This window comes from Rutidosis leptorrhynchoides, chromosome 1 (assembly GCF_046630445.1).
Source record: "Rutidosis leptorrhynchoides isolate AG116_Rl617_1_P2 chromosome 1, CSIRO_AGI_Rlap_v1, whole genome shotgun sequence".
Lineage (NCBI taxonomy): Eukaryota > Viridiplantae > Streptophyta > Magnoliopsida > Asterales > Asteraceae > Rutidosis > Rutidosis leptorrhynchoides.
In genome coordinates, this window is record NC_092333.1 from 528,500,564 (window position 1) to 528,513,476 (window position 12,913).

Genomic DNA, 12,913 nt, shown 5'->3' on the forward strand with positions numbered 1-12,913 from the left:
CCTCTCTTGAGAGTTAGGAAACCTTTTATCAAACTCCTCTTTTATAAGAGCACTCATTTGCTCCTTTATCATATCGGTCACTTGTTCATCAACCGATTCTTGGAAGACCCTCCTAACGTCCGCAAGAAATTCCGCTCTGTGACTCTTTAAAATGGCCTCTACCTTGGCCGTGAAATCACTCTCGTCACCTTGGCCTTCGTTAACTTGTTCGTTCCTTGTCGTCATTCTAAGAAATGAACTCGGTTAGGAACGCAACACGAATAAATTACATGCACAGTCACGATCTATATTCACAATCATATAAATATGCCACCGTTCATACATCCCATCTAGTTCAATACTTGTTGTACATCACTTGCTTGACTTGGCTTGCAACTATAATAATGGTCGCAAATTATTATTACGCTCACACGCCATACCGAGCTCATGAATACAACAACTATCTCGTTAGATGTTCAACACAAAACAACATGATTAGTAACAACATAATCAATACATAGCTAGTTCACCTATTTTCTAAGGCACTAACTAAAACTCGAACCGACCCGCAATCCTACAAGTCCCGCAACAAATAAGCACACACAAAAAGTGTAAGTCTAGGCGCCTATCTCAAGTCATCTAAATCCCTTAGACCATGCTCTGATACCACTTGTAACGACCCACCCCGTTATACAACCGAAAACGTAACAATTTTTTTTTTATAACTAGTTTATCTAAACGGCGTCCAGTTATCTGGACGACGTCCAGTTATCTGGACGGCATCCAGTTGTGAAGGCCAGGACGACGTCCAAGCAATCGGGACGGTGTCCAAATGGTCTTTGATGTCATGCGAGGTGTACGTGAAATACTATTAATTTTTACAAGGAAATACTATTAAATACGATACAAATTACACAAGTTTTAATTATTTATTTACAGATTGGATATACCTAAACCTTGCTACAACACTATAGGCAGTGTACCTAATCGTAGAGTAGTGTAGTTTTTAGTAAGTCCGGTTCGTTCCACAGGGAATCTTTTAAACAAGCTTAACGCTATATATTTAAAAACTATATTTGTAAAAATACAAAAATATATATAAGTAGTATTATTATTATAAAAGGGGGTTTTACCGTTTAATGACCGGTTTGTCGATTTTAAAACTTTTAGTCGCAGTTAAAATCTAATGTAAAATATTAAAAATAAATACAACTTAATTTAAAGCGTAAAGTAAATAACGATAATGAAATTGCGATAAATAAAAGTGCGATAATTAAAAAGTACGATAATTAAAGGTGCAGTTAAATACAATAACAATAAATAAAAGTGCAATAATTAGAAGTGCAATTAAATATGAAAATAAAGGAATTATGCTTATTTAAACTTCCGTAATCATGATGTTTGACGTGTTGGTTTTAGTTTATTCCCATGGGTTAATTGTCCTTTGTCCTGGATTATTTAATATGCCCGTCTGGTTTTTGTCCATAACAGTCCATCAGTCATAAATATAAAGTGCGAGTGTCCTCATCAAATTATCCTTATATCTGAAGTCAAATATTCCAACTAATTGGGGACTTAAACTGTAACAAGGTTTTAATACTTTGTTTAATAATTACATCAGGATATCAACTGCGTGTAATCCAAGGTTTTAATACTTTGTTATCAATTATGCCAAGTGTCCTTGTACATAATTTCACCCCTGTTTTAATAATTCCATAGACTATTAATCCATTCCCGTGTCCGGTTAAATGAACGATTATTCGTACATATAAATATCCCGCCCATCGTGTCCGATCGAGTGTATATGGTTATTTATAGGTACGTCCAATTGCAAATCTTTATATTAAAATTAACAAACTATCATTTAGTTAAACAAATATAAATCCCATTAATAGCCCATAGTCTAATTTCCACAAGTGTCGTCCTTTTGTCCAAACCCCAATTATGGTACAAAGCCCAATTACCCAATTTTAGTATTTTAGCCCAACATCATGATTACTTCGTCTTAAATAAGCATAATAATAACTTAAGTACGAGACATTAATTTAAAAAGGAGAACATAACTTACATTGATTATTTATCGCGTAGTGTTACACAGACAGAGCTCCGACTTTAAAACCCGTAAAATAACCTTTGCGTAACCCAAAACTAATCTAATATAAAACTAACCTATATTATATATATATATATATATATATATATATATATATATATATATATATATATATATATATATATATATATAATATATATATATATATTAATTATATATTACAGAGGAGTATTATTATTATTGTTTTTAAAACTCGGCCAGAATTCGTGAATTTATAGGAAATTTCTGACTTTGGCTGCTCCGCGATCGTGGAGTTTTTACCCTTTGCAGCTCCGCGATCGTGGAGATTCGGATTCCAGCTCACAAACTTCTGTACACTAGCTTGTCGACATAATTAATATATATATATATATATATATATATATATATATATATATATATATATATATATATATATATATATATATATATATATATATATATATATATATATATATATATATATATATATATATATATATATAATATATAAATAATTTATATAATTATTTAAATATTATATTATATTCTTGTGCATAGTTGACTCATAATTTTTGGTCCGTTGCGTCGGGAGTTAATAGTTGGTTCAGGTCCCGGTTCCGGATTTTCGAACGTCATTTCGTATAATTTAATATCTTGTACTTTGCATTCCACAACTTGTACTCTTGTCATTTTTAGACGTTTCTTACCAATAAATTGAACCACTTGGATTGTATCTTGTACATTTGAGCTTTTTGGATGTTTGCGTCTTCAAATCTTCGTTTTCGCCTTTTGTCTTCGCACTTATTTATTTAAACGAGTATTACTTGAAAATAGAACAATTGCAACTGAAAACTTTACATATTGGAAGGATATTGCTACTAAATATATGTTCATTTGGAGCACTATCAAATATCCCCACACTTGAACGTTGCTTGTCCTCAAGCAATACAGAACTTGAAATTAAATCACACGAATCACTTCTTTATTCTTCACACTTTATACATCAGTGATTTTGATACGGCGGTGTAAACAATGATAGTAATTGTGGTTTGCAGTCCCACACGACTATAAAAATTTAGATCCTTTAAGGAAATTGGATCTTTATGAAAACATTTGATCTTTTAAAAATTTCATTCTAGCTTTTACCCTAGATAAGTTTTCTGATTTGACCCACCATTGGTGTTGCAAAATATATTTGTGGATCAATATTTTGGCTAAAAATATTTAGGTTCGTGTAATCCACTGCTATCCCTGTATCGAAAAGCACACATCCAGTTTACTTGTTCCGTATATTACCTTTCGGCAAACTACCGTCCGGTTGTAAAGGAAAGCGATGAACAAGAAACTGTTAAGGCAATGTCCCCTGACATGCTTTTAATTATGGTCTATAACGTGTCGGATGCTATTACTATCCTTTGTAGGAGCAATAGTAAAGATCATCCTATGATTTTTCGGTCTGGCACAAGGTCCTGTCTTTGACCATGCTATGCAACCACCGTTCTTACGGTTGACACCCGATTTGGTTCAGATGACCTAATGAATTTCAGGTGAATTCCTAGGATTTTACGTTCAATGGTAATGAACGCAATGAAAATGGGTTTTCAGAAAACAAATCGGTTTTAATTTTGATCCAAATATTTTCTCGTTCAAGCTCGAGTTTATATATCATTGAATTCTATGAGTTTGTAATTCTCAATCTTTAAGGTCAATCTCAAGGATTGAGTAATATTAGTCTTAAAAGCTGATTTTTGATCTTTAAGGAGATTATCCTTTCTGGGGATCTGATTCATTAGTCTTATCCAGCTAATTTGCACGGCGTCCTCTCCATTTTACAAGACAGATCCTCTCATGGTTAGGATAAGTCTGACCACTTGGCGACCCTGTTTGATGCTGAGGTCCGTGGATTTCCTGCTGATTTTAGAGATGACTTTTCTAGATTTTTCGTCAACCTACAGCTGGTCTGGACGACAACTTCTTGACCTAAATCAAGAAGCGCGTGTCTTTTTCGGAAGACTTTACTTCCTTCTAATGATGGAATTGATTCATCGTGTAGATCCATCTTTTCTTTTATCTTTATTATAATATTGCGGGTAAAACAGTCAATTTAGTCCAAAACAAAAGCACCTGCAATAAACTTTACAGAAACATGTGATAGATAGTTTTTTATTGAATAACTTGGTACATTCTCCCCACACTTGGCTTTTTTCATGCGTCTTTTTATATCTTAATACATAAATTCAAGTGTTTTAGTTGTTTCTCCATTTATGTCCTTTCCGAGGTAATGATAATTTCGGTATTAACATCTAGTTTTCATCGTTCATAAATATGTATCAACATGATTTTGAATTCATTTAGTTGAAATTTTTTTTTTTAAATTTTCACAAAATTTAGAAAATAAACCAAGTATAAACCCGAGAGAATTTATAACCCTTCCCCACACTTGAGATCATGCAATGTCCTCATTTGCATGAAATCAGACTCTAATTATAAATTTATGAGGGTGATTAGTGTAGAAAAGTAATTAAAAATACCCAGTTTGTAATTACAAAGCTCGTCGAATGATATATGGCGCGCCTCATCGTTCATTCCTTCTTGTTTTATCACACATGTTTTTCTTCAAAAATGGTTGCTTTTCTGAACTGTTTGCTAATCTTTGAAAATGCGTCTTTTACCCTAACTTATTATGCATGTTTATTAATGAGTTATGCACTAACCCGAACCCAGAATTTAACGTTAAGTGGGGTTAGACTTCCCCATACTTAGCTGACGACATGTGAAGTCGGTAGAATAAGTTCCACGGATTAAAATAGTGAGCCAGTTATTTACATCTCGGGTGGTATAGAATATATCAATGGGTTTAAAGTTTAAAACCACCCGATCGTCACTACTTAATTCTTTTTTAAGTATAGCTTTTAGTAAATGGATACGTCTCTTTTCTGGTTCTTGGTCAAATGGATCGATATACACCGACATACATATTTCTATAGGGTGGACAATTCCTAACATTTCCTTCCGTTTATTCTCGGGATCAAAGTTTTCACCTCTATTACCCAATTGGGTGAAATCTGAGGTGTCATTATCTATTACGGCTCGTAGTTCATCTTCTGTAGATGACTTGTCTATTGAGAATATTGGGTTAGAAGGTTGTGGAATGGTGAATTTCAGGATCGAAGCAAATTCTTCTTCATTAATGGTACTTATCGGTCCCACCATTTTGGTCTTGGGGGTAAAATTTTCAACGTTATCGTTTTCCCAAGAGTACAAATTTATCTCCCTTATTTCTTCTTCATCCATAGATGGATCGATGATTTCGTCGGTAGAGGCTAATGTGTCGATATGTTGTGAAATTGGTAAGACTGAATAAAAAGTATCATCGGGATAGTTGGTGATTTCGGAGCTATCGACTTCATCAAAATTCGATGATATGAGATTTTCTTGCACAATACTCCTCAGATTAATAGGTGTGTAATCTGATAGAGTTTTAGCTTGCCTATTTACAAACTCTCTGATTTGTTCATTTTGAGCATCAAGTTCTTCGAGTTTGATTTTCATATAATCTAAAGAATTTTCAGGCACATAATTTTCCTCGTCTTCTGGTTGTTGAGTTTGGATATATTCTTGGGAATAATCCCAATTTGAATTGTATTCTTCATAATCGTTCCATTCAGGTTGCGTGGGTGCGTAATTTTCCATAGGAACGTAATAATAACATTCCCATATTGAGTGATAATCTCCACAGATTTCACAACCAGTTATTGTTTCGTCATTCGTGATCCAAGATTGACCGAACGAATTATCATCAATACCCGTTTGAGAGTATTGATTTAATTGATTTTGGAGTTCAAAAAGAGTTTCCAAGGCATTGTTTTCAAAATTTTCCATTTTATTGCGATGGCCAAATTTTAGCTACAATGTGGTGCATTTACTAATTATCCTATTAGTTATAAAAAGATACAAATTATTTAAAGTTATCAAATTAATAGACTTTTTTGCTTTTGCCCACGTTTCGAATAGCCAAAAGATGTAGCAGGGAGCCAGAACCCTTTAAATCGGAAGCTCACAACTCAGCCACTAACAAATCCAACTATTACTACGAAGCAGAAAATTTGGATGCCTATCAATTTAACCGCTTAAAATAATTTTTCGTTTTGAATTATTAGAGAAGAAGTAGAGAAAATTTCTAAGTCCTAAAAAAAAAACTAGAGTGTCGAAAAGAAAAAGAAAAAGAACATCGAAAAACGAGGAGTTGAAAAATAAAAATAGAGTAGCGCGTCGAAACTTAAAAGGTACTAAAATTTATAAACAGCGTCGTAAAATTCTAAAGAACCTAAATCTTAATCTAAAGAAAAGGTACTTAAGGGATTTTACGGCAAAGCCTAAAAATCTAGAAATAAAAATAACTATGGCAAATACTATATTTAAAACTAAGTACGAACGAAAAAAAATACAAATTATGCTAAAACAAATAAAAAGATACAAAATATAAAAATAAACTTAAAGTTTATAAAATTATAATTTTTATAAAAATATTATTTTTATATTAATTATTTTATAAAACTATTAATTTTATAATTTATAAAAACTAATTAAACTTAAAATACAAATTAATTAAAAACTAAACTAAATAATTAAATAAACAAAACCTAATTAGGGTTTAAATTAAATAATATTAATAATAATTATCGTAATTAATGCTGAACTAGGGTTTTCTATGGCCTGTCAGAAGACCTCCGCGAGTGCGGTTAGTCCCAGTTCAAAAGTTCCGCGAGTCGCGGAGGGTTCAGTTTCAGTTGAGAAAGGTTCGATTTTTTTTTAATTTTTTTTTGTTTTTCTGTTTTATAAAATATAAAAAATATAAATATAACTTAAATAAAAATTTAATTTTAAAACTAAAATAAAAACACTTATTTACTTTATAAATATTATAAACTCTTAAAAATATAAATATATTTTTTTTCTTTTTGTATTTTTATATTTTTATTATTTTTAAAACTTATATTTTAATAAAAAGAACTTAACAAAAACTTTTTTAAAAACTTTTTTTTTTCTTATTTTTAGCGTTGCGCTTTCGGCGTTTAACTTCCCCGGCAACGGCGCCAAAAACTTGATGTCATGCGAGGTGTACGTGAAATACTATTAATTTTTACAAGGAAATACTATTAAATACGATACAAATTACACAAGTTTTAATTATTTATTTACAGATTGGATATACCTAAACCTTACTACAACACTATAGGCAGTGTACCTAATCGTAGAGTAGTGTAGTTTTTAGTAAGCCCGGTTCGTTCCACAGGGAATCCTTTAAACAAGCTTAACGCTATATATTTAAAAACTATATTTGTAAAAATACAAAAATATATATAAGTAGTATTATTATTATAAAAGGGGGTTTTTACCATTTAATGACCGGTTTGTCGATTTTAAAACTTTTAGTCGCAGTTAAAATCTAATGTAAAATATTAAAAATAAATACAACTTAATTTAAAGCGTAAAGTAAATAACGATAATGAAATTGCGATAAATAAAAGTGCGATAATTAAAAAGTACGATAATTAAAGGTGCAGTTAAATACAATAACAATAAATAAAAGTGCAGTAATTAGAAGTGCAATTAAATATGAAAATAAAGGAATTATGTTTATTTAAACTTCCGTAATCATGATGTTTGACGTGTTGATTTTAGTTTATTCCCATGGGTTTATTGTCCTTTGTCCTGGATTATTTAATATGCCCGTCTGGTTTTTGTCCATAACAGTCCATCAGTCATAAATATAAAGTGCGAGTGTCCTCATCAAATTATCCTTATATCCGAAGTCAAATATTCCAACTAATTGGGGACTTAAACTGTAACAAGGTTTTAATACTTTGTTTAATAATTACATCAGGATATCAATTGCGTGTAATCCAAGGTTTTAATACTTTGTTATCAATTATGCCAAGTGTCCTTGTACATAATTTCACCCCTGTTTTAATAATTCCATAGACTATTAATCCATTCCCGTGTCCGGTTAAATGAACGATTATTCGTACATATAAATATCCCGCCCATCGTGTTCGATCGAGTGTATATGGTTATTTATAGGTACGTCCAATTGTAAATCTTTATATTAAAATTAACAAACTATCATTTAGTTAAACAAATATAAAACCCATTAATAGCCCATAGTCTAATTTCCACAAGTGTCGTTCTTTTGTCCAAACCCCAATTATGGTACAAAGCCCAATTGCCCAATTTTAGTATTTTAACCCAACATCATGATTACTTCGTCTTAAATAAGCATAATAATAACTTAAGTACGAGACATTAATTTAAAAAGGAGAACATAACTTACATTGATTATTTATCGCGTAGTGTTACACAGACAGAGCTCCGACTTTAAAACCCGTAAAATAACCTTTGCGTAACCCAAAACTAATCTAATATAAAACTAACCTATATATATATATATATATATATATATATATATATATATATATATATATATATATATATATATATATATATATATATATTTATTATATATTACAGAGAAGTATTATTATTATTGTTTTTAAAAATCGGCCAGAATTCGTGAATTTATAGGAAATTTCTGACTTTGGCTGCTCCGCGATCGTGGAGTTTTTACCCTTTGCAGCTCTGCGATCGTGGAGATTCGGATTCCAGCTCACAAACTTCTGTACACTAGCTTGTCGACATAATTAATATATATATATAATATATAAATAATTTATATAATTATTTAAATATTATATTATATTCTTGTGCATAGTTGACTCATAATTTTTGGTCCGTTGCGTCGGGCATTGATAGTTGGCTCAGGTCCCGGTTCCGGATTTTCGAACGTCATTTCTTATAATTTAATATCTTGTACTTTGCGTTCCGCAACTTGTACTCTTGTCATTTTTAGACGTTTATTACCAATAAATTGAACCACTTGGATTGTATCTTGTACATTTGAGCTTTTTGGATGTTTGCGTCTTCAAATCTTCGTTTTCGCCTTTTGTCTTCGCACTTATTTATTTAAACGAGTATTACTTGAAAATAGAACAATTGCAACTGAAAACTTTACATATTGGAAGGATATTGCTACTAAATATATGTTCATTTGGAGCACTATCAGTCTTCCAGCTACTGTCCAAAATGCCCATTTCACGTGAACGGAAAACAAGTTTCCCGACACTTTTAAACGAAATGAAATATTACAACACTTCATATTAAGTAAAACTAAGAAGTTTTCACTATTAAACAAGTTTTACGACATCGGACCCACGTCAGCCGTTTTACGAAATACATACAAAATACGAGTTTCGACCATACGAGTTTAGTTTCCAAACAAATTACGAGCATGATGTTTGGGGATAAACTACCCAATCCTAGGTCGAATCCAAAAGTAATCCAAGCAAGCATCAAAAGGGGAAATCATCTAATCCCTAGCATACCCTTGCCACGCCCGCCTCCGAACCTAAAAATGTAAACAATGAGAGGGTAAGCTAATGCTTAGTGAGTAAAACATTTATACACATACATATATAGTTTACCTACACGCATACCCCAACACATAACACGTATAAGAACGTATAAGCAATCTAGCAATACCACATACAACTATCAACAACGTTAGTATATAACTTAACACAATAATATATTAAACCAATACAATGCATAAACATACCAACCATTTTCGCTATAGTACTACCGCCTTGTAGTCGACCAATAACGTCGAGTCACACTCGTGTGATGTCACCGACTTGTGAATCATCATAAGGTGTCACCGACTTGTGAATCACCAAAGTGTGTCAATGACTTGTGAACTACCCACCAATACCTATGGGTCACCGATTTGTGAACGCCATATGGTGTCACCGACTTGTGAAGCACCACTAAGTGTCACCGACTTTTGAAACACTATGAAGTGTCACCGACTTGTAAATCACTTCCCGACATATGGTGTCACCGACTTGTGAATCACCATTAGGTGTTACCGACTTGTGAATCACCTATCGAGACACTACCAACTTGTATTCTCATCCCATCATACCAACAAATAAGTCACCGTCTTGTGACACATACCAACATAATACTCACGATGTGGCACCGAAGACCCACATCGCACACGAGTAGAAAAACTACATACATACATGTATAAATATTTCACTCACCTCAATTACAAGAAAGGAAACTCCCGCTTGAGTTCCTAATTGTCCAAATGTGAATCACCTAGATAATTCACAAACAAATAAGCTAAACACCCTCTAGCTTACGACCAAAACACCATAAGTGCAATTTCGACCCAAATGCACTTCCTAGCACAACCCGCACCCAAACTAACCAATAATCACTAACATAAGTGAAAATGGCCCTAAATCACCAATTAACCCAAATCATAAGTGTTAACGCTTATCTTACCTTATTTGACACCAAACCCTAATTTTGACCCATTTCAAAATTAGCCAACCAAAATACACCCAAATGGGTTTCAACACATCCATAATCACTAAACCTAGTGATTAACCCATTTTGCAAGTCTTGAACTTGACCAAAACAACAACTAACCTAAAATCCATCAACGACACTACAAAACCCGATTACTAGCATCACTAAACTTACTTCATGAGTCTAAATGGGTTTCTCAACAATATCAAGTTCAAACCCTAACTTGAATATCAAATCAATTAATGAAATTCGGAGTTAGAACTTACCACTACTACCAAAACGTAGCTAGGAGCGAGATGAACAACTTTAAAACCCGAGCTTTGGTGAGAATCCAACTCCTTCTTCTCCAAATCAAGCTCTCTCTCTAAACCCTTCCTCTCTCTCTAGAATTGGATGATAGTGTTTGTGTGGATGAAATGTGATCCACAAATGGGATCTAGATCAGTTTTGAGGGCTCCAAACCGACACCCAAGTGATTTGACCAAAATACCCCTTTTTAAAACAGAATTATACAGCTGGCCCGTCATCACATTTGGACGGCGTCCAGAATGTGGGACGACGTCCAGTTTCAAAGAGTAGGACGGTGTCCAGAAATTGGGACGGCGTCCCATTGAACTGAAACACGAACAAGGTCTTACATTACGATTCCGAGAGGAACTCCCATTTCAATTAAACGTATTCTCTGACACTTATGAGATTATCTTTTTACAAGACTGTCTCGATTAGTGAAACCGAGGGATGTCATTCATGACTTCTGAAATTTTCAACATTTCCATGTCATCCATTATGGTTGTGTATATAACGTCTGATTTATATTACGCGAGATGTCATTCGTGACTTCTAAAATGCTAGGCATTTCAATATCAGCTATTATGATTGTGTATATAACATTCTTGTTATATTACGTGCTTTTGTGCTTTGGTTTTCGAACCGAAAAATGTCATTCTTGACTTTTAGAGATTCTTGATACTTCAAAGACATTTTTATGTCATCATTACTCCTATTCATTACTTTTGATGTTTTTGTCTCTTTGTGCTATCCTTAGCACACTGTTTAAGAAATCGTTTTGGAGAAAATTGTGCAGAAATTCGAGGTTGATCACGTGTCCTGACCTTACGTAGTGCTATTAGAATGGAACTATGAATTAGTGAAATATAATGGCGTCTGGCCAACGGGATTATATTATGGTAATTCATTTAGAAATTCTAATATTGTGACATGAGGAATAGAAAGTGAGTCAAAGAAAATTTTTACACCACTCATTCAGAAATTCTAATGTTGTTACATGAGTAAGGAAAATACTCATTATCTTATTTGTTGATATACGAGAAACTCTTTTTAACCGAACTACTTATCTCATGCTCTATCCTTCATACCTCACTTGTTAGCAACAGCTTCGCACGTGAACAGTTTTGGCCCAAGGACTTACGTCTTGATAATAGTCAAAACAACATTTAATTCATTTGTTTTCATGACCTCGTAATATTTGTTGATCAAATGTTGCACGACGATTCAAGTCCTTCACCCGATCTTTCACGATCTTACTTCAACTCGTAACCTCTGAAATATGAATACTCTGTTTATCAGAATTTTTACACATTTGTTTATTTGTGCGGTCCTCACGAGATTTACGGGCCATCACGTATGCAATTTATAAAGTCATATATGTACGTATAAAATCAAATGAATAAATTTACCCTTACCAAATTTGGTTAGTACATGCTAAATTATACCTTCAAATTATTTTAAAACCACTCCTTTATTGAGTCGTTTAATTAAGTCAAATTGTTTTTATGTAAAATGGTACACATTATACATACTTCTAAATTTACTAAGAAATTCGTTCCGTTTATGGGCTCAGATCAGACGTTTAAAGCTTTTTCAAAATTTCTTTGATTGATTATATTAAAATTTTCACATTTACTCTACAGTGTGTTTGGATCACAGTTTTTCTCATCCCCCGTTTAAGGATGAAACTTACCATTAAGTTCATTGATAAAAACTCTTATGCCACTTTGGATGGCGGTATTATAAAATTGTTGGGCCGTCTTTGTGCTCATAAAATTTTCCCTCTTATGATTGAGCATAACCGAAACGCGGACCAATAAATCAGTTTCTGAGGTATGTTCAGTGGTCACCCTGTTCTTAAGAAAGGCACTGGGTGGGTTTCTACCCCAACTGTTATTATGGTTGGTATCACAGATAGATATTACACTAGACCATCTGAGAAGTTTCTACTCTCGATATTCACGGCTAACCGCAACACCCTCGTAAACATCAATCCTATGATTAAATACTTTGAGGTGTATGAAATCATTTTGGAGATTCATCTTACTCGGAGTCGACTATTCATTATAACCCAGTATTCACTCTTCTTTTCATCCGCATATAAATTTAAGAATAAGGATGAATCCTAGTTTGACT